We start from the raw sequence: 24,087 nt of genomic DNA, 5'->3' as shown, positions 1-24,087 counted from the left end.
TACGAAGACAAATAATATGAATGTTATATATCAATAACAGGTGAGAGGAGGTGGGAGGGAGAGGAAGGGAAGGAGTTGTGGTAATCCCAGGGCAGGGCAGGGCAGTCTCAGAGACACACCCTTTTTGTACCATCCCTGTGAGGGAAGGGGAGGGGCCAAAGGGGAGGGGCCTGCCCTACATAAACCTGGAGGCCAGGGATGACAAGGCAGTTGGGAGAGCAGGCAGGAGGATCTACTGACAGCAACCCCTGCTCCTGACTCTGACAAATGCTGCCAACCCAAAGAGGGGGAACTGGGTGACACCCCCCTTTCTTCTGGTGAACTACTCTGAGACCTCCACCAGGGGGTCCCCCTTAGAAAGGCTGGGTGGGTCAGGCCCCTCCCCTCCCCCTGCAGGGAGGTCTCACACTGTGAAAAAATAAAACCAAAAAACTAAAAACTCCCACCTCTACTTATCCCCCTTCCAGGTCTACTTGGACCTGCACCAGCAAAATGACTGGTACAGTCCAAGTAGACCTATTTGGGCCATGGCAGCTTTCCTCAGGGCAAAGCAACAAATGTTCCTTATCCAGAGGAGACTTCTGGGACTTCTCCCCCCTGCAGGATGCAGCACACTCTCCAGTGATGTAGCTGCAGTGGTGGAGAGAATTTATTTAGAATTGGACTGCCATTCATAGATATCTGATGCAATCTGTAAACCAGGGTCTAGAACAATGTGAGATGGGAGAGACAGAACACAGTGAGAACCTGAGCTGCTGTTCTTGAAAGAATTGGGATCATTTGGTGATGAGTATGCTTTCTTGACTATCTTCATGAAAGATATTATCCTCTCTGCACCTGCTTCATCCCCTTTGCAAACTAGCTTTGCAAAACTCAGTAGTTAGGAACTTAGGGATTTCTGCCTAAGGAAGAACCTTCCCTATTAAGCCATCACTTCCTTAACATAAGAACATAAGAACAGCCCCACTGGATCAGGCCATAGGCCCATCTAGTCCAGCTTCCTGTATCTCACAGCGGCCCACCAAATGCCCCAGGGAGCACACCAGATAACAAGAGACCTCGTCCTGGTGCTCTCCCCTACATCTGGCATTCTGACTTAACCCATTCCTAAAATCAGGAGGTTGCGCATACACATCATGGCTTGTACCCCATAATGGATTTTTCCTCCAGAAACTCGTCCAATCCACTTTTAAAGGCGTCTAGGCTAGACGCCAGCACCACATCCTGTGGCAAGGAGTTCCACAGACTGACCACGCGCTGAGTAAAGAAATATTTTCTTTTGTCTGTCCTAACCCGCCCAACACTCAATTTTAGTGGATGTCCCCTGGTTCTGGTATTATGTGAGAGTGTAAAGAGCATCTCCCTATCCACTCTGTCCATCCCCTGCATAATTTTGTATGTCTCAATCATGTCCCCCCTCAAGCGTCTCTTTTCTAGGCTGAAGAGGCCCAAACGCCGTAGCCTTTCCTCATAAGGAAGGTGCCCCAGCCCCGTAATCAGCTTAGTCGCTCTCTTTTGCACCTTCTCCATTTCCACTATGTCTTTTTTGAGATGCGGCGACCAGAACTGGACACAATACTCCAGGTGTGGCCTTACCATAGATTTGTACAACGGCATTATAATATTAGCCGTTTTGTTCTCAATACCCTTCCTAATGATCCCAAGCATAGAATTGGCCTTCTTCACTGCCGCCGCACATTGGGTCGACACTTTCATCGACCTGTCCACCACCACCCCAAGATCTCTCTCCTGATCTGTCACAGACAGCTCAGAACCCATCAGCCTATATCTAAAGTTTTGATTTTTTGCCCCAATGTGCATGACTTTACACTTACTGACATTGAAGCGCATCTGCCATTTTGCTGCCCATTCTGCCAGTCTGGAGAGATCCTTCTGGAGCTCCTCACAATCACTTCTGGTCTTTACCACTCGGAAAAGTTTGGTGTCGTCTGCAAACTTAGCCACTTCACTGCTCAACCCTGTCTCCAGGTCATTTATGAAGAGGTTGAAAAGCACCGGTCCCAGGACAGATCCTTGGGGCACACCGCTTTTCACCTCTCTCCATTGTGAAAATTGCCCATTGACACCCACTCTCTGCTTCCTGGCCTCCAACCAGTTCTCAATCCACGAGAGGACCTGTCCTCTAATTCCCTGACTGTGGAGTTTTTTCAATAGCCTTTGGTGAGGGACCATGTCAAACGCCTTCTGAAAGTCCAGATATATAATGTCCACGGGTTCTCCCGCATCCACATGCCTGTTGACCTTTTCAAAGAATTCTATAAGGTTCGTGAGGCAAGACTTACCCTTACAGAAGCCATGCTGACTCTCCCTCAGCAAGGCCTGTTCGTCTATGTGTTTTGAGATCCTATCTTTGATGAGGCATTCCACCATCTTACCCGGTATGGATGTTAGGCTGACCGGCCTATAGTTTCCCGGGTCCCCCCTCTTTCCCTTTTTAAAAATAGGCGTGACATTTGCTATCCTCCAATCTTCTGGTACCGTGGCTGTTTTGAGGGACAAGTTGCATACCTTAGTCAAGAGATCTGCAACTTCATTCTTCAATTCCTTAATAACCCTTGGGTGTATGCCATCAGGGCCCGGTGACTTATTGATCTTTAATTTATCAATGAGGTCTGAAACATCTTCTCTTTTAACCTCTATCTGACTTAACTCCTCAGTCAGGATGGGCCGTTCGGGCAGCGGTATCTGCCCGAGGTCTTCTGCCGTGAAGACAGATGCAAAGAACTCATTTAATTTCTCTGCCATCTCTAAGTCTCCTTTTACCTCCCCTTTCCCTCCCTCACCATCCAGAGGGCCAACCGCTTCTCTGGCGGGTTTCCTGCTTCTAACATATTTGAAGAAGCTTTTATTATTCCCCTTAATGTTGCTGGCCATGCGTTCCTCATAGTCTCGCTTGGCCTCCCCTATCACCTTCTTACATTTCTTTTGCCACAGTTTATGTTCCTTTTTATTCTCTTCATTAGGGCAAGACTTCCATTTACGGAAGGAAGCTTCCTTGCCCTTCACAGCCTCTCTAACTTGGCTGGTTAGCCATGCGGGCACTCTCCTGGATTTAGTGGAACCCTTCTTTCTTTGCGGTATACACCTCTGCTGGGCCTCTATTACTGTTGTTTTAAGCAGCCTCCATGCACTCTGGAGAGACTGGACTCTTTTTACCCTCCCTTTCAACCTCCTCCTAACCAGCCTCCTCATTTGAGGGAAGTCCGCCCGTCGGAAGTCAAGGGTTTTTGTTAGAGATTTGCCTGGTATTCTTCCCCCAACGTGCACGTCAAAACGGATCGCAGCATGATCACTGTTCCCCAATGGCTCAGTAACGTTTACATCTCTAACCAGGTCCTGCGTACCGCACAAAATTAAATCCAGAGTCACCTGTCCTCTGGTGGGCTCCTTGACTAGCTGATCTAAGCCACAGTCATTTAGCATGTCAAGAAATCCGGTTTCCTTATCGTGACCAGAACACAAATTGACCCAGTCAATATGAGGATAATTGAAGTCCCCCATGATTACAACCCTGTCCCTCCTTGTCACCTCCCTGATCTGTTTCCTCATTTCAAGGTCCCCATCAGATTTCTGGTCTGGAGGACGATAGCACGCCCCCAGTATTACATTGCTGCACAAGCCTGGTAATTTAACCCACAGAGATTCTACGGTGGAGTCGGACCCACCTTCAATCTCTACTGTGCTGGATTCTATCCCTTCCTTAACATAAAGGGCCACCCCACCTCCAACACGCCCCTGCCTGTCCCTCCTGTAGAGTTTATAGCCCGGGATTGCGGTATCCCACTGATTCTCCGCATTCCACCAGGTTTCCGTTATGCCCACTATGTCAATATTTTCCCTTGTCACCAGACATTCCAGTTCTCCCACCTTTGCTCGTAGACTTCGGGCATTCGCATAAAAGCATTTATACACGGAATGCCCCAGGATGGGCTGCTTATTCGCTCCTTTGTCCCCGCATCCTCTCATTGTGCCAAACCATCTATCACATCCCATCACCCTACCTTTCCCAATTTCTTCTCCTACCCTGCCTTTGTCTTGTTGTTCTCTAACCTCCCCATCCTCATCCCATAGGGATGAGGAGTCCCGAACCGGATGCCCCTTGGCTCCTGTCGGCCTTCCCCCTTGCTGCTTCTGGCCGCAGGGGAAACTAGCTTTGCCTTTGGTTGGACCAGTGGTGTAACTAGGTCATTTGACACCTGCGGCCCATAAATTTTTTTCACCCTACACGACATAATTATTTACTTATTAATTAATTATTATTAATTATATTAATAATTAATTCATTCACATTTTAATACCACCCGTCCTCTAAGTAGCTCAGGGTAGTGTACATGGTTCCTCACCTTATTTTGTCCTCACAACAACCCTGTGAGGTAGGTGAAACTAAGAGATAGTAATAGTCATGACATGAAATGAATAATAGTAATGGCCAGAAAATAAATGCAGTGAATATATCCCCATGAGGGGGCAGGGCCAGAGACAACTGAATGGCTGTGTTTTTCTGAGCTCTTGAAAGCTCTTGGGAAAGCATGCTGTTTCCTCCCAAAAAACCATGGGTCTGAGGAGATCCAAGGATCTGTGATCAGGAGAGATTCGATCCTACATATGGTGTATGGTTTCAGAGAAGAAGCGTCCAACCAGGGGCTTTCTCCAAGGGAACCCAGCCATGTTGGTGAGGATTCATCTTGAAACTAAGCTGAAGGCCCCAAGCAGGGAAAGATGGTGGAAGAACTAAGTGAGTGTTATTCTGCAGTGTGTATCTGGCATTGATTGATTAATTGACTACCTGATTAAGCTTTTGCCTGAGGGAAGAAGAAGGAGGGGCAGATTTTCCCCCTCTGGGAAGAGGAAAGAGGGGGGAGGCTTCACTTGTTTGCTTGTGTGAGAAGAAGCTTTGGAGGAGATTTGCAGAGCTTGTTATGGAAATATGAGAGCATAAGCCTAACTTTACAAATCTAAAACTCGTTGGATTACAAATTAATCATTTTGGAATATAAACTCTGCTTTGGAATTCTGGGTTTCATTTTCCTGTGGAGATCTTGCAGAGGGCTGGAGATCTGCATTTCTTTGTTTTGCAAATGTGGTTTATTATTTTGAATTCCTCTCACTATCTCTTGGAATGTGGTTGATATGGCAACAAATGTAAGCAATTGAATCAAAACAACAGAATAAGAAGAATAGAACATCGGGGACATCTAGTGGAGTTAAAAAGACATTGCAAGGACAAGAACAGGACTTGACAAGTGAAGTAAGGAGGACGATACACTGAGGACATCTAGTGGCGTTAAGAATATTGCAAGGCAAAGGTTTATTTGACTTAAAATTTCCTTGTGTTGGTTTTTATGGGTGAACAGTTGATTTCTTGATGATGTGATGTGATATAAGGGTAACTGATAGTGATATATGTGATAACAGATATTTGAGTATTACAGGAAAGAAGACATAAGAAGGAAGAAAAATGATCCCAGGAAAAGGAGTGAAAGTTAGGAGCTCTCCCACCCTGGAGTCAAGCTTGGGAAAACTAACTCAAGGGGAACCAAAAGGGAAAGATTGGAAGCAGACAATAAAAGACAATATAGAAAAATTAGTGGCGATGCACACAAATCAATTTCTGAAAGTTCAAGCTAGTCTGGATGTTTTAACTACACAACTAAATGATCTCAGTGTGCAACTGAAAGCTGTTAAAGGCCAAGCAGATGAGGATACACAAAAGATTAGAAAATTAGAAGAAAAGACAACAAAAGATCAATCTAGAATACTGGAGATAGAAGAGAACCAATATGATGGAGAGGCAACTTTAATGGAAATTCAGATGGAGGGTGCAGCTCGAGTGGTGAGAATACAAAAAGTACCAGAACAGAAAGGGGAAGATACATGACTTCTGATTGGTGATTTAATATCAGAGTGGATTGACACACCAACAGAGGAGATACTCATGGATCTGGATTCAGTGAGAAGAGTGAGCACTTTTTATCTAAGAAAACATGAACTACCAAGAGAAATCCATGTGAAATTCATCAGAACTTTTTACAGAGATAAAATATTGAAGATCTCACAGGAAAAGGAATGGATGGTGGAGGGTAGCAAAGTGAAAATTCTGAGACATGTCCCATGGAGAGTGAGAAAGAAGAGAAAAGAATATGAAGAGCTAGCAAAATGCTTAAGAGGAAAGCTAATACCATATAGATGGTTTCTCCCAGAAGGTATGTTTTTTCAATTCCAGTCACAGAGATATAATATAAATTCAACAATGAAAGCAGAAATTTTTTTGAGTACAGTGATGAAAGATGAGATGAGAAATGAAGAAACTGAGGAAGAGGAACTGAGAAGAAAAGAACTAGAAATTGTAGAAGTGGAGCTGGAAGAAAATAAATCAGTTGATTCAGAGATAACTGGGGAATCAGAAAAGGAAGAAACTAGAGGGGCAAGGAGGCATTCACCAATAGCAACAAGAAGAAGACAAAAAGAGAAGGTGAATAGTAAAAAGAAACATGATAGTTAAGGGAGGATGAAGTATTTACTCTGTCAACATAAATGGCTTAAATTCACCACAAAAACAAAAGAAAGTCTTCCTTCAATTGTAAAAGATAAATATGGATAGGTCATAATATTACATCAGAACAATGGGAACAGATTTGGAAATATAAAATTTATTAGAGCAACAAATTTTAAAGAAAATGTATATAAAATGTTTTATAGATGGTACATGACACCAGTAAAACTGGTAAAAATGAATCAGAACATATACAAAAATTGTTGGAAGTGTAAATGTGTAGAAGGGACATTTTATCATATGCGGTGGACATGTAAAAAAAAAAATGCAAGTATATTGGAAAATGGTAAGGAATCCAATACAAGAGATTGTTGGATTTACGATATCACTGAAACCAGAGTTAATTTTGCTTAATATTACCTTAGATATTATAAAGAAAATGATGTGTATTTAGTTAATACGATATTAACTGCTGCAAGGATTTTATATGTTAGATACTGGAAAGATATTAAAATTCCAATGAAAGATGAATTAATAGAGAAAATAATGAATGTGGCGGAAATGGATAGGCTTACATAGATTTTGGAGCAATAGCATAAACCAACAGCTTGGTTGAAAATGAAGTTGTAGATATATAAGATAGGGCATTTAGATGGATATATTGTATACATGATATATTATACAAGATATGATATGATAGATAAATGATATTAAGAGGCTAAACTAGAAGAGGAACAAGATTAGAAGATATGTATTGATTGATTAGATATATTGATATATGATTGCTTGCCTCCAATGGTGTGTTGCTGTGTTTGTTTGTTTGTTTGTGTTGTGTATTGAGTTTGTGTTTGTTTATATTTGTTGTTTGTTTTTATTTTGGAAAATAATAAAAAATTTATATATATATATATATCCCCACAAGTAATGGATGAAATTCTGCATCAAATTTGATGCATCAAATTCTGCATCAAATAATAACATGATGCTATTATTCCTAAAAGCCATGATTTCCAGAATTTTGGTCATTGGGGTGTCACCCCCTCCCCCCAGCATGTCTCATTGACCTGTTTTGAGTTAAGGCAGTGGTTCTTAAACTTTTGATACTGGGACCCACTTTTTAGATTGACAATCTGTCCAGGACCCCTGGAAGTGATGTCATGGCCGGAAGTGACATAATCAAGCAAAATAAAATAAATAATTATAAATAATTAAATTAAAGGAAAAACAAATAAATAAATAAGGGGAAGCTAGCCCTGTTTCACCAAGTGAATTTTCTCTGTAGTCTGCCTGAAATAACACCCCCACATACAGAAATATCAGTGAGATTTTTAGCCCTCCCCAGTGCCCAGTTCAGTGTAAGTTCTTATATTTCAAGCATATCACTATCAAGACCCACCCGGCTTTGCAAGTCTGAAAACAAATAAAAATTGACCTCACCAGGTCAAGCCTCTGTTTTATTCTTGGGGGGGGGGGGTGTTTTCCTTTGTTTACCTCCACTTTCATCAGATTGAGACCAAGCAGCTAGCCTTGCATTCTCCTTTGCCTGACTTGACCAGGAGCCAAGGCACGTTTGCTTACTCACGAGTAAATGCGACTGTGTGGCTTACCTTCACTTTCCATAGGGCTCAATACATTCATATGCTTGGAGGGAGGGACTTCCTTCTTGGGTGTTTTTTGTGGGCTGCTTTCATTGGATAGAAACCATTCTGGTGTCCTTGGATTCTTCTCAGCCTACCCTTTCTGACAGACTAAGGCACGTTCGCCTACTCATGAGTAAACACATGATATGGCTTGGTTACACTTTCCATAGGGCTTCATGCATTTTTTTGTTTTCAGTTTTTGTCCATAACTTTTGATGGAAAAGAGATATTTCACTCTGGTTTTTTCCATTGCATTCTGCTGGAAATTCCACATCCAACGTTATATAGCTTGATGGGGTTACTCCTAACCTCCATGATGTTAGCAATGTTGGGTTATTTGTGGTGTCACCCCCCCAGGCTGGTACCCAAGGCGGACAGCCCCTCGCCTCTCGCTAGCTACACCACTGGGCTGGACTTTATGTGTGTGTGTCCATGCATCTGTGTGCCTGCGTGTGTGTGTGTGCATGCAGTGAAGTCTTTCCCAGGTCTCTCTCTGAGTGCACGTGTCACACCTTCCCTGTGCATGTCACACCTTCCCTCACTCCCTAGATGAGTCTCAGCATTCAGGGAAGAGGAAGAGGAAGTAAAGAGCTGGTGGGACATGCCCTGGTGACAAAAACTGCTAAAATCATGGTTTTTAGGATAATACAATCATGTCATATACCATTCAATGCAGAATTTACAGCTGAATGCAATGAACAAACCAGAGTGAAATATCTCTATTCTATCCAAAGTTATGGCCAAAAAACCAGAAAACAAAAATACATGGAGCCCTATGGAAAGTGAAACTGAGCACTTTCATGCATTTACTCATGAGTAGGCAAACTTACCTTAGTCCTTGGAAAGGGCAGGCTGAGTGAAATCCAATGACAGCAGAATGGTCCCGATTCGATGAATGTAGCCCCCCAAAAACATTCGAGAAGGAAGTCCCTCCTTCCAAGCTGACAAATGTATTGAGCCCTATGAAAAGTGAAACTAAGCTATACATTTGCATTTACTCACGAGTAAATCGTGATCATCGTCACTGAGCTGCATGAAATCCTCTTTCTCTGCTGGAGAGAAGGTGGAGTACCTCAAGACATGAGGGATGCAAACATCATCACGCTGTACAAGAACAAAGGCGACAGGGGTGACTGCAACAACTACCATGGCATCTCTCTCCTTAGCGTTGTAGGAAAGTTGTTTGCCCAAGTTGCACTAAAGAGGCTCCAGGTACTTGCAGAGAGCGTTTATCCAGAATCACAGTGCGGATTCTGAGCCAACAGGTCCACCACTGATATGGTATTCTCCCTTAGACAACTGCAGGAGAAATGCAGGGAACAACGACAGCCACTCTTTATAGCCTTCATAGATCTCACGAAGGCCTTCGACCTGGTCGGCAGGGATGGCCTCTTCAAGATTCTCCCCAAGATTGGATGTCCACCCAGGCTCCTCAGCATCATCAGATCCTTCCACAAGGACATGAAGGGCACTGTTGTCTTTGATGGCTCCACATCAGACCCCTTTGACATCCAAAGCGGCATGAAGCAGGGCTGTGTTCTTGCACCAACCTTGTTTGGAATTTTCTTTGCTGTTCTGCTGAAGCATGCCTTTGGAACTGCAACAGAAGGCATCTATCTCCGGACCAGATCAGACGGAAAGCTGTTCAACCTCTCCAGACTGAGAGCAAAGTCCAGCTGAAATGTCTGTGTGACTTCCTCTTTCCCGACGATGCAGCTGTCACTACCCACTCTGCCAAAGATCTCCAGCAGCTCATGGATCGTTTTAGCAAGGCCTGCCAAGTTTTTGGACTGACCATTAGCCTGAAGAAAACACAGGTCATGGTTCAGGATATGGACTCACCTCCCTGCATTACAATCTCTGAGCATGAACTGGAGGTAGTCCTTGACTTTGTGTACCTTGGCTCAACGATCTCCGACACTCTTTCTCTCGATACCGAGCTAAACAAGCGCTTCGGTAAAGCAACTACAATGTTTTCCAGACTCACAAAGAGAGTCTGGTCCAACAAGAAGCTGACGGAACATACCAAGATCCAGGTCAACAGAGCTTGCATCCTGAGTACACTTCTGTACTGCAGTGAGTCATGGACTCTTCACTCACAACAGGAGAGGAAACTGAGCGCTTTCCACATGCGCTGCCTCCGACGCATCCTCGGCATCACCTGGCAGGACAAAGTTCCAAACAACACAGTCCTGGAATGAGCTGGAATCCCTTGCATGTATGCACTGCTGAAACAGAGACGCCTGCGTTGGCTCGGTCATGTCGTGAGAATGGATGATGGCCGGATCCCAAAAGATCTCCTCTGTGGAGAACTCGTGCAAGGAAAGCGCCCTACAGGTAGACCACAGCTGCGATACAAGGACATCTACAAGAGGGATCTGAAGGCCTTAGGAGTGGACCTCAACAAGTGGGAAACCCTGGCCTCTGAGCGGCCTGCTTGGAGGCAGGCTGTGCAGCATGGCCTTTCCCAGTTTGAAGAGACCCTTGGCCAACAGTCTGAGGCAAAGAGGCAAAGAAGGAAGGCCCATAGCCAGGGAGACAGACCAGGGACAGACTGCACTTGCTTCCAGTGTGGAAGGGATTGTCACTCCCTAATCGGCCTTTTCAGCCACACTAGACGTTGTTCCAGAACCACCTTTCAGAGCGCGATACCATAGTCTTTCGAGACTGAAGGTTGCCAACAGTGCACTCACGAGTAAGCAAATATACCTTGGCTCATGGTCACGTCAGGCAAAGAGGAATGCAAAGCCACCAGAATGGTCCCAATCTGATGAAAGTCAAGGAATTAGAGGACAGGTCCTCTCATGGATTGAGAACTGGTTGAAGGCCAGGAAACAGAGAGTGGGTGTCAATGGGCAATTTTCACAATGGAGAGAAGTGAAAAGTGGTGTGCCCCAAGGATCTGTCCTGGGACTGGTGCTCTTCATAAATGACCTGGAGACAGGGTTAAGCAGTGAGGTTGCAAAGTTTGCAGACGACACCAAACTTTTCCGAGTGGTGAAGACCAGAAGTGATTGTGAGGAGCTCCAGAAGGATCTCTCCAGACTGGCAGAATGGGCAGCAAAATGGCAGATGCGCTTCAATGTCAGTAAGTGTAAAGTCATGTACATTGGGGCAAAAAATCAAAACTTCACATATAGGCTGATGGGTTCTGAGCTGTCTGTGACAGATCAGGAGAGAGATCTTGGGGTGCTGGTGGACAGGTCGATGAAAGTGTCGACCCAATGTGCGGCGGCAGTGAAGAAGGCCAATTCTATGCTTGGGATCATTAGGAAGGGTATTGAGAACAAAACGGCTAATATTATAATGCCGTTGTACAAATCTATGGTAAGGCCACACCTGGAGTATTGTGTCCAGTTCTGGTCGCCGCATTTCAAAAAAGGCATAGTGGAAATGGGAAAGGTGCAAAAGAGAGCGACTAAAATGATTACGGGGCTGGGGCACCTTCCTTATGAGGAAAGGCTATGGCGTTTGAGCCTCTTCAGCCTAGAAAAGAGATGCCTGAGGGGGGACATGATTGAGACATACAAAATTATGCAGGGGATGGACAGAGTGGATAGGGAGATGCTCTTTACACTCTCACATAACACCAGAACCATGGGACATCCACTAAAATTGAGTGTTGGGAGAGTTAGAACAGACAAAAGAAAATATTTCTTTACTCAGCGTGTGGTCAGTCTGTGGAACTCCTTGCCACAGGATGTGGTGCTGGCGTCTGGCCTGGACACCTTTAAAAGGGGATTGGACAAGTTTCTGGAGGAAAAATCCATTACGGGGTACAAGCCATGATGTGTATGCGCAACCTCCTGATTTTAGAAAAGGGTTATGTCAGAATGCCAGATGCAAGGGCACCAGGATGAGGTCTCTTGTTATCTGGTGTGCTCCCTGGGGCATTTGGTGGGCCGCTGTGAGATACAGGAAGCTGGACTAGATGGGCCTATGGCCTGATCCAGTGCGGCTGTTCTTATGTTCTTATAAAGTAAAACTCAACAAATGCTCCAGAATGTAGCCCTCCCACCATGAAAAGAATAAAACAAAGACTTCATCTGGTAAGGTGAATTGTTTTTCTTTTTCAGACTTGTAAAGCTGGGTGGGTTCTAATAATGAGCTGGTTTAAATAAAGAACTTAACTTGAACTGGGCACTGGGTAGGGCCGATTTTGGGGGGGTATTGCAGGCAGGCTACAGAGAAAATTCACTTGGTGGAATAGGTCTGGCTTCCCCTTATTTATTTGTTTTACTTTAATTAATTAAGGCTGCAATCCTAACCACACTTACCTGAGAGTAAGCCCCATTGAACAAAATAGGACTTACTTCTGAGTAGACCTGGTTAGGCTTGTGCCCTTATTTTAATATGCTTGATGATGTCACTTCTGCTAAAAATTTGAGAACTGCTCAAAGAACCGCATCTTACTTACTAAGATGTTAGTAAGGTGCCATCCTTAGGGGGATGGTACCATTAATGACCAAAATCACTTGTTAAGTATCAATCAATGTGTAATTTCATGCAGAATGCAATGAAACTGCATTAAAATATCTGTGTTCTATCAAAAGGTAGAGCCAAAAAGCCAGTGGGGATGGGGTGATGATACATCACCACACCCACCACCCAGGGTGTTGCCCCGCCCTCTGCATGGTCCATTATGGGGATGACGTGCTGGTCTCCCATACTGGGTGACACGAACGTTACTGACACCACTGTGCCCAGCTGCAGTATGGAGACATAATAATACACATTTGTGAACAGCTGAAAACTAGTAATCTCAAATGGCTTTCTCTCTCACAGACACACACACACATCCATCCAGTGGCATAGCTAGGTCATTTGACATCTAGAGCCCATATATTTTTGACATGTGACAAAATTAATTAATATTTCTCACATTTTTATACTATCTTTCCCCTGCTACTGCTCTCCTGCACATAATACTCGGTGATGCACACTGCCCCTGCATCTGGAGGTTCAATGTAGCCATCATGGTTAATAGTATAGTTGGCAACCTTCAGTCTCGAAAGACTATGGTATCGCGCTCTGAAAGGTGGTTCTGGAACAGCGTCTAGTGTGGCTGAAAAGGCCGATTAGGGAGTGACAATCCCTTCCACACCGGGAGCAAGTGCAGTCTGTCCCTGGTCTGTCTCCCTGGCTATGGACCTTCCTTCTTTGCCTCTTAGCCTCAGACTGTTGGCCAAGTGTCTCTTCAAACTGGGAAAGGCCATGTTGCACAGCCTGCCTCCAAGCAGGCCGCTCAGAGGCCAGGGTTTCCCACTTGTTGAGGTCCACTCCTAAGGCCTTCAGATCCCTCTTGCAGATGTCCTTGTATCGCAGCTGTGGTCTACCTGTAGGGCGCTTTCCTTGCACGAGTTCGCCATAGAGGAGATCCTTTGGGATCAGGCCATCATCCATTCTCACGACATGACCGAGCCAACGCAGGCGTCTCTGTTTCAGCAGTGCATACATGCTAGGGATTCTAGCACGTTCCAGGACTGTGTTGTTTGGAACTTTGTCCTGCCAGGTGATGCTGAGAATACGTTGGAGGCAGCGCACGTGGAAAGCAATCAGTTTCCTCTCCTGTTGTGAGTGAAGAGTCTATGACTCGCTGCAGTACAGAAGTGTACTCAGGATGCAAGCTCTGTAGACCTGGATCTTGGTATGTTCCGTCAGCTTCTTGTTGGACCAGACTCTCTTTGTGAGTCTGGAAAACGTGGTAGCTGCTTTACCGATGCGTTTGTTTAGCTCGGTATCGAGAGAAAGAGTGTCGGAGATTGTTGAGCCAAGGTACACAAAGTCATGGACAACCTCCAGTTCATGCGCAGAGATTGTAATGCAGGGAGGTGAGTCCACATCCTGAACCATGACCTGTGTTTTCTTCAGGCTGATTGTCAGTCCAAAATCTTGGCAGGCCTTGCTAAAACGATCCATGAGCTGCTGGAGATCTTTGGCAGAGTGGGTAGTGATAGCTGCATCGTCGGCAAAGAGGAAGTCACGCAGACATTTCAGCTGGACTTTGCTCTCAGTCTGGAGAGGTTGAAGAGCTTTCCATCTGATCTGGTCCGGAGATAGATGCCTTCTGTTGTAGTTCCAAAGGCCTGCTTCAGCAGGACAGCGAAGAAGATCCCAAACAAGGTTGGTGCAAGAACACAGCCCTGCTTCACGCCGCTTTGGATGTCAAAGGGGTCTGATGTGGAGCCATCAAAGACAACAGTGCCCTTCATGTCCTTGTGGAAGGATCTGATGATGCTGAGGAGCCTGGGTGGACATCCAATCTTGGGGAGAATCTTGAAGAGGCCATCCCTGCTGACCAGGTCGAAAGCCTTCGTAAGATCTATGAAGGCTATAAAGAGTGGCTGTCGTTGTTCCCTGCATTTCTCCTGCAGTTGTCTAAGGGAGAATACCATATCAGTGGTGGACCTGTTGGCTCGGAATCCACACTGTGATTCTGGATAAACGCTCTCTGCAAGTACCTGGAGCCTCTTTAATAACCATGGTTAAAAACCATCTGATATAGTCCACCATGAATGTTTTGAATCCACTTTAAAAGTCAGCTAAACCAGTGATCAGTAACACCCAACCTTCCTGCTATTAGCATCACTAGTAGCATCAGAGCACTCTTCAAATACTTAAAAGTATTCAAATACTTCAAATACTTTTTTTTAGCAGGGGGAGAGTAACTGGCCCACCTCACCCCAGCACTGTCTGTTTTCGTGGCTGTCTGCTGGTATTCTTTTTGCATCTTTTTAGATTGTGAGCCCTTTTGGGACAGGGAGCCATTTAGTTATTTGATTTTTCTCTGTAAACCGCTTTGTGAACATTTAGTTGAAAAGCGGTATATAAATACTGTTATTATTATTATTATTATTATTATTATTATTATTATTATTATTATTATTATTATTATTATTAAAAGGTTGTCATATGGAAGAAGGGAAAAATTTTGTTCTCAACTGCCTCTGAAAGTAGAACTAGAACCAACAGGTACAAACTTCAAGAGATTCCGATTGGACATCAGGAAAAAACTCCTGATGGTAAGGGCAGTTTGGCAGTGGAACAGATTGCTAAGGGAGGTGGTGGACTCTCCCTCACTGGAGCTCTTCAAGCAGAGGCTTGACAAGCACCTGAATCTTACATAAAATGATGTATGTTCTTCCAATCCAAGTTACACCCTTTTTGCTTCCAGATTCATGCAGGACAAGCTATTGCAGAATAAATTAAGAAGGCATGTGAGGAAGATCTAGCACTATGAAATGGGGGGGGGGGTGGCACATGGAGGCAGTAAATTGGAATCTGTAGGCCTCTTTTATCTCAGAAATTAATTAAATCTATACCACTTTTCAACAAAGACTAGTTTGCAAAGTGGTTTACATAGCTAACTAAATGGTTCCCTTTTCCCAAAGGCCTTACAATAAAAGAAGATGCAAAAGAGACACCAGTAACAACCACAAGAAAAGACATCCTGCTGGGGTGAAGTTGTTGCTCCCCCCCCCCAATTATATAAGAGGAGAGGACACCACATTAAAAGGTGCCTCCTTGCCCAATTAGCAGGGGTTACTGCAGGGGTAACTAGCAGGTTAGCATGGACAAAATGTTAGAGAATATGCTGTGCTCTTTTTGGAACATGGCAAATCATTGAATAACTACCATTTTCTGCTCCTTGCATTTTTAGGCTGAACACTTCCTAAATTTCTCTGCTTCGTGGAAACTTTATTTATACATACAGTACACACATATTTCTGCCTCCTTGTCCCAGCACTTCACTTTTCTGCAAGCAGTTTCAAGTTATAGTATTTGCAAGTGTTTCAGAGCCAATAAAGTGCTTCAGAGCGCTTCAATTTGACATGCTAAAAAGCTGCCTACATCCCACCCATCTCCATCATCACCCCCCAAAAATTTCACTGAAGTGAAAGATTTTTAACTTTGCTCATATGTGATCACAGCTGGCTGTTAATAACCTTCTTCAGCAATCCCATATCAAAGCAGAAGCTGTTGAGAGATGTCATTGCTGCCTCTCACTGAAATATAAGTGCTGTAGAGGAGAGTGGTAATGGGAAGTTTCTTGCGTGGTGCTGGGTGGGGGGAGGAGAGGAGTGAGACTGGCACATGCTCCAGCAGTCCTGATTATCCTCTTTTTCCTTTAAATGTTGTCCTTGTGAGTTGCCAGAGTTGCTAAACTGATGTTTCATTTTCCATCACTAAGGCTGCTCTGTTCATCAGCATTCTACTGCTAGCAGATTCCTCTTCAGCTTTTGAAATGTTAAGATCTGGAGCTATCAGTAATAGGGGAAGGGATTTGAAGTGATAGGCTGCTTTGGGAGCTCTCCCCTGTTTTCAGCAGCTCAACATCTCTGAGTGTGTGTGTGTGCATGCAGGTGCCTGGATGCATCTTTCCTAGTACACAGGGGTGTCAATGTACATACATGAGCACTAAAGTACAGTGCAGCCTGCTATGAATATATGAACCTTTTGAATATTAAAATGTTTAGCATATATTACAGGACAATTTTTTTCTCCCTAATATATCTTGAATCAAAAGAATGTACGGGAAGCCTTCATGTTATGTGTTGGCCAATGAGCATGGCACAAGGGGATGCACCCATCCTGGCTCCTCTTCTGCATTAGGTGGATTGACAGGCTGGATATGTGGATCAACTGACCCAGAATGTCATCTTTACAGATTTTCAAAAGTTGGCAACCCTGGGTTCCCATCAACTAGGGGATGGAGAACATCCCCATCCATGGTTTAATTATAGTCATTTGGTAGCGAAGCGGGTCTTCACTAATTGAATGTTCTTTTGTTGTCAAGGAAGAGGAGGCTGGTGGCTGGGTGCTTCAGAGCTCAGCTGTGATGAGAGGGCCTCTCTCCACCCTGGCCTCCGTGTATAGGCCTTAATTAACTCCATGGTTCCTATGGCAACAACTGGCAGTGCCACTCACATTCTGACAAATCAAGCCTGCTATAGCTTCTCTTGTGGAACTCGACAAACCTACATGTTGCTTGGGGGTGGGGGGACTCATTCAGCAAAATTATACAAGGAATGTATATTTTCAACTGCCTTTTGGGGACTGCAAAACATACTGGGCCATCCTGCTAGCTCAGCTTGGGCTGGTGGCGGGGGAGGGGGGGAGGCAGCTTTGCCAGAAACAATGCTCCAGCCTTGCCTTGATACCCAGCCTGAAATGTATGGAGCGGAACAGAATTTTATCCTCTTAACTAGCTGCCAGAACTGGAGGATGCCAAGTGGAAGTGAAAAAGAAAAAGATTTAAATCAAGCCATTCTTGGGCTCATTTCATGTGCATGTGCTGTCCTAGTGTGTGGCTGTGCACTATGGTACCATAAGGGAGTGCTGTCAGTGGTGGCAGCTGAATTTTGTAAGTGCAGAGCCCAAGTGTCATTGGGCATATTTGTGCACTGAACCACTATATGGGTAGCTGTAGTTTGTGTTGTGGGATATGTGTGCTTGTGCAGTAAAGCATCACATGGGGGATGTGTATCCCCATCACTGTATTTTGCAGTGTAATTCTCATGCATGGACTGCATGAGATGATGTGGTGATGGCTGCATTTTGTAGCATTTACTCTGAAAGCTGTGTGTTGTGAATTCAAAAATATGTATGATATTGGGAGGTGGATGGTCCCATTTTGCAGGGTGTATTTGACAAGCCTGCTTGCATGGCTTTTGGGGCAAGCAAGCTGTGCAAATGAGCTTCTCGTCTCTTCAGCTGTCTAACTTTCTACCATTTTACCCCCTGTTGGTGCACAGGCAGTACAGCATCTGAGGGGACACTGCCACCTGAGGAAGGCAGGTTGAGGCACAAAGCACCAGTTTCAACAGCATTATCAGACAGATGCAAACCCCTGTCCCTTCACAAATGGAAAAGCACTCGCACATACATAGGGGCACATTGCCCTCAGGTCCTTTTATTTTTAAAAGAACATACATCTTGCCCCTTGGTGGGGAAAAAAGAACTCTGCATGTGCTCAGAGGTACCTAGCCCCAAGTGCCACAATTAACAAAAACCAAGTGCTACAATTAATAAGGTGATATTGTGGCTCTTAACCAGCTGAGAGGTGCACCCCATTATTTTCTGGGTGATATTGATACAATAATAGGTGTTGTGTTGATGCAGAATTAGGTTTGTGTCTGGTGAGTGGTAAGTCAAATCAGTGGATAATGAGGCACAATCTGTATGTGCTTTTAACAACATAGTCAATGAGCTTACTCCTGAGTAAGTGTGGATAGGATTGCAACCTTTGGAATGTCTGAGGAATTTTTTTAAACAGATCAGCAACTGCTTGGGAGGGTTAGGAGGGTTATTTATTTTAAATAAATTTTTGAACTTATCAGTGGTATAGCCAATGAAAGTGTAGCCCGGTGCCGAGTGCAAAATTATGTGATGTCACACCCAGATTTCTTTAAAAGTAAAAAATAGGGCAGTGGCAGTGGCGTAGCTAGCAAGGGGCAGGGGGCAGTCCGCCCCGGGTACCAGCCTGGGGGGGTGACACCACAAATGACCTAACATCGCTAACATCGCAGAGATTATGACTAACCCCATCATGATATATACTGTTCGATGTAGAATGTCCCGCAGAATCCAATGAACAAAACAAAACCAGAGTGCAATATCTCCTTTCCATCAAAAGTTATGGCCAAAAAACAGGAAAACCAAAAATGCACTGAGCCCTATGGAAAGTGAAACCGAGCCATATCGCATGTTTACTGGTGAATAGGTGGACATGCGTTAGTCCCTCAGAAAGGGCAGGCTGAGAGGAATCCAATGACACCACAATGGTTCCTATCCAATGAATGCAGCCCCCAAAGAACACCCAAGAAGGAAGTCCCTCCCTCAAAGCTGCAAATGTATTGAGTCCTATGGAAAGCAAAAGTAAGCAACACAGTCACATTTACTCACGAGTAAGAACATAACATAAGAACAGCCCCACTGGATCAGGCCATAGGCCCATCTAGTCCAGCTTCCTGTATCTCACAGCGGCCCACCAAATGCCCCAGGGAGCACACCAGATAACAAGAGACCTCATCCTGGTGCTCTCCCCTACATCTGGCATTCTGACTTAACCCATTCCTAAAATCAGGAGGTTGCGCATACACATCATGGCTTGTACCCCATAATGGATTTTGCCTCCAGAAACTCGTCCAATCCCCTTTTAAAGGCGTCTAGGCTAGACGCCAGCACCACATCCTGTGGCAAGGAGTTCCACAGACTGACCACGCGCTGAGTAAAGAAATATTTTCTTTTGTCTGTCCTAACCCGCCCAACACTCAATTTTAGTGGATGTCCCCTGGTTCTGGTATTATGTGAGAGTGTAAAGAGCATCTCCCTATCCACTCTGTCCATCCCCTGCATAATTTTGTATGTCTCAATCATGTCCCCCCTCAGGCGTCTCTTTTCTAGGCTGAAGAGGCCCAAACGCCGTAGCCTTTCCTCATAAGGAAGGTGCCCCAGCCCCGTAATCATCTTAGTCGCTCTCTTTTGTACCTTTTCCATTTCCACTATGTCTTTTTTGAGATGCGGCGACCAGAACTGGACACAATACTCCAGGTGTGGCCTTACCATCGATTTGTACAATGGCATTATAATACTAGCCGTTTTGTTCTCAATACCCTTCCTAATGATCCCAAGCATAGAATTGGCCTTCTTCACTGCCACCGCACATTGGGTCGACACTTTCATCGACCTGTCCACCACCACCCCAAGATCTCTCTCCTGATCTGTCACAGACAGCTCAGAACCCATCAGCCTATATCTAAAGTTTTGATTTTTTGCCCCAATGTGCATGACTTTACACTTACTGACATTGAAGCGCATCTGCCATTTTGCTGCCCATTCTGCCAGTCTGGAGAGATCCTTCTGGAGCTCCTCACAAATGTAAGCAAATGTGTAAGCAAATGTGTAAGCAAATGTGCCTTGGCTCCTGATCAGGTCAGGCAAAGGGGAATGCAAGGTTAGCTGCATGGTCCCAATCTGATGAAAGTGGAGCTCTACAAAGGCAACCCCCCCACCAAAGAACAAAACAGAGGCTTGAGTTGGTAAGGTGGGCACTGGAGAGGGCTGAAAATCTCACTGATATTTGTGTGGGGGGAAGTGTTATTGCAGGAAGGCTACAGAGAAAATTCATTTGGTGAAACAGTTATTATCCACTTATTTAATTATTTGTTTCTTTAATTTAATGTATTGAGCCCTATCAAAAGCAAAAGTAAGCCACATGGTCAAGTTTACTCGTGAGTAGGCAAACGTGCCTTGGCTCCTGGTCAAGTCAGGCACAGGGGAATGCAAGGGTGGCTGCATAGTCCCAATCTGATGAAAGTGGAGCTAAACAAATGCTCCAGAAGGCAGCAACCCCCCGCCCCAGGTAAGGTAAATTTTTATTTGTTTTCAGACTTGCAAAGCCGGGTGGGTCCTGATAGTGATATGCTTGAAATATAAGAACTTACACTGAACTGGGCACTGGGGATGATTTTGTGTGTGTGGGGGGGGGGGTGTTGCAGGCAGGCTGCAGAAAAAATTCACTTGGTGAAACAGTGAATTCCCCTTATTTAATTATTTGTTTTTTCTTTAATTTAATTATTGATAATTATTTATTTTATTTTGCTTGATGATGTCACTTCCAACTATGACATCTCTTCTGATGGGTCCCGGATAGATGGTTATTCTAAAAAGTGGGTCCCAGTGCTAAAAGTTTGAGAACCACTGCCTTAACTCAAAACGAACCAATGAGACATCCTTGGGGGAGAGGGTGACCAAAGTTGTGGAAATTGTGGCTTTTAGCAATAATACCATCATGGTGTAGGCTTCCTCATGAGGAAGCTGCTTGAACCATTCACTAATGAGGCTATACTATATCTTCAAAACTAGACATGATAGGGCAAAACGGATACCATTTTTTGAATCAGCACCCCAAATTCACATCAAACCACCATAAAGTTTGGGAAAAACTTTTCTGACCCTCAATTTTGTAGGCCTGTGTTATATATAACATATGGTTTTATTGATATGGTATTATTGATACATACCAAGGTTTTCACAATTTTTGCCACTAGTGTCAAGCTCAGCTTGTTGCCCCCCTAAAGCTTGTTTGCTCGGTGCAGTTGCTATCCCTGCACCCCTTAGCTATGCCACTGAAATTTAGGCTTATTGTAAACTCTTAATTTAATGAGGGCACAATCCAGCCCTTGACTTGCGCCAGCCCAGGAGTGTTGCAAACACGCCTCCTTGGGAGGAAGCCAGGCTGGCGCTCAGAGAAGTGCCAGCCTGCAGAGGCCGATGCAAGCCTCTGGGCTGACTTCCTCTGCAAGCCTCTGAGGTAGGCGGGAGGGCAGGAAGGAGGTGGGAGGGAGGCATTCAAGGGCGTGCAGTGGGCGGCCCCGGGGGCAGGCAGGCGGGGAGTGGAAGGCGGGGCTGGGACCTGGCAATTATGCTGGATCCCAACCCCTGTTCCCAGGGGGAATGGAGCGGCTTTAAGCTGCTCCACTCTCATCGGACCCAAAGGGTCTTCCGAGAGGTAAGGGGAAAAGTTTCCCCTTGCCTCCGGCTGAGCTGCTTTTGGCCCCTGTCCTGCACTGGAACAGGCAAGCCTCCTGGCTTGTCTGTTCCAGTGCAGAATAGGATTATGCCCTAACTTACTTAATTAATTTAATTTTGTCATATTGAGGTGTTAAAAATTTTCCTGCTTGATAATGTCACTTTTGGCCATGACATCACTTCCAGCGGGTTTTGACAGATTGTCATTATAAAAAGTGGGTCCCAATGCCTAAAACATTTGAAAGCCATTGTTTTAGAGCAGGGGTGCCCAAACCCCGGCCCGGGGGCCACTTGCGGCCCTCGGGGACTCACAATCTGGCCCGCGGAGAGCCCCCAGTCTCCAATGAGCATCTGGCCCTCCGGAGACTTGCTGGAGCCCATGCTGGCCTGACACAACCGCTCTCAGTGTAAAGATGACTGTTTGACCTCTCGAATGAGCTGTGGGACAAGGGTTCCCTCCACTGCTTGCTGTTTCACATCTGTGATGTAGCAGTGGCAATGAAGGAAAGGCTAGCCTTGCTTTGTGCAAGGATTTTTATAGGCCTTGAGCTATTGCAAGACCTTCATTCATTCATACAAATTCCATCTCTAATATATTCATTTACGTAAATTTATTCAAATTGGAAATGTAAATTAATTCGGCCCCCCACAAAGTGTCAGAGAGATGATGTGGCCCTCCTGCCAAAAACTTTGGACACCCCTGTTTTAGAGTAAAGGCAAAACAGCATATTATGTGAAGTATGACATTACAGATGACATTCTTACTTTTTGCACTAATTAGGGACAATTCTGTTTTTTGGAGCACAGTGTAGTGGAAAGGGGGAACAAAGGGAGCTTTCCTCTTGGGGTAAATAACAGTTGCAGAGAACCTGTTCCAGATTTGGACTGTAAAGGGTGCTTTGAAGATTGGACCCCCCCTTCTCCTAATCAGTTAAAAAAAACAATTATTATCATTAGACATGCTGAACATATTATGTCATTTTGGCCATAAGAACAACGTGCCCTTAAAGAATTCTACCATCTGCATGAGTTACTGATTGGTGTGTATTTCCTGATTGGAAGGAGACCAAACAGGAGCAGTGAATTGTTCCAAGTTGCAACAAGCAGTCTCTTCCAAGAGCAGGTGTTTGCAGTGGGAGTGATTGCACAATTCAGTGATGAGGAGGTATGGCAGAATGACTTCCTCCCAGAGAGGCCTATTGAAAGGAGGCAAGGCCAAACCATTCAGTCATTCTGGGTTGCAGCGGGTTGCGTCTCTTCTGTGGACAGGATTCTGAACCAGGATTTTTATTGGTTTTCTTAGATCCATGGACAGTTCTCATGTGGCACACAGTGTGGCGATTACTGGCTTGCTCTCCTCACTCTTTAGCATGATCCTCTAGCCAGTATGTAGGGCGGGGGGAGGTGTTTTAGCACAACCAGCCTTCTCATTCAAGTAGCCTTTGGATAGGAAGTAAGGACAAGAAGGAAAATCACAGCTGAAGCCCAAAGCATTGAACACATCCAACTGAAGAGACTCCTTTATGGTCTGTGTCCATCAAGGAGTAGCCCTTGTGTGGAGATCCCTTAATTGCTCTGATGGGTTGAATCCCTCTCCATGCTCTCCCCCTCTCCACCACTGCCTTGCACAGCTGTGTGATATTGATGCAGTGTAATGGCCCTGTTGTACAGGGATACTTCCTGGAGAGATGCGTTTCTGTGGTAATGATGTCGCCATATGAGTGCAGTGCTGGCCAAAGAGTAGATACATCATGTCAGTGCACATGACTGACCATGTCAGTGGTGAAGTGAATGCTGTGGTGTGAACCAAAGGCCATTGTCCGTGTCCCTCACTCAACCCTTAGCAATGACTCCTTTTGACAACCCTGCTGTCACCTGATGCTGATCTCTCATGGGCAGGGCTTTTTTTGTAATGGAATGCACCGGAACAGCATTCCGGCACCTTTTTTTCCCCCTCCTCCTGGCCCCCACCTTTCCCCCTCCTCCTGGCCCCCACCTTTTTTTCCCTCCCTGCGCTGCCCAGCACTGCTGGCTAGGGAGGTATTCGAACCTCCAACCCTCCTCCTGGCCCCCACCTTTCCCCCTCCTCCTGGCCCCCACCTTTTTTTCCCTCCCTGCGCTGCCCAGCACTGCTGGCTAGGGAGGGATTTGAACCTCCAACCCTCCTCCTGGCCCCCACCTTTTTCCCCTCCCTGCATCACCCAGCACTGCTGGCTAAGGAGGGATTCGAACCTCCAAACCTTGTGCTCCACAGCCCAGCACTCTCTCCATTTCCTATAACTATAGGAAAGCCTAGAGTTACAGTGTTCAGAACTAATATATGAGGTCCTGAGCCCAGCTGGTGGCCATCAGCACCACAAGTATTAGTTCCAAACACTTTGAGCCTAAGACTTCCAATGG

General features: G+C 45.2%; 1 protein-coding gene across 46 annotated transcripts in view; it reads left to right on the top strand.

Annotated features, from left to right (window-relative positions):
- Nucleotides 1–24,087, top strand: part of CELF5 (CUGBP Elav-like family member 5) — a 123,905-nt gene that overhangs the window by 29,266 nt on the left and 70,552 nt on the right. The window lies entirely within an intron of this gene.

This window comes from Tiliqua scincoides, chromosome 8 (assembly GCF_035046505.1).
Source record: "Tiliqua scincoides isolate rTilSci1 chromosome 8, rTilSci1.hap2, whole genome shotgun sequence".
NCBI lineage: Eukaryota > Metazoa > Chordata > Lepidosauria > Squamata > Scincidae > Tiliqua > Tiliqua scincoides.
Note: the sequence above shows the minus strand (reverse complement) of the source record. Positions and strands in the feature narration are given on the sequence as shown.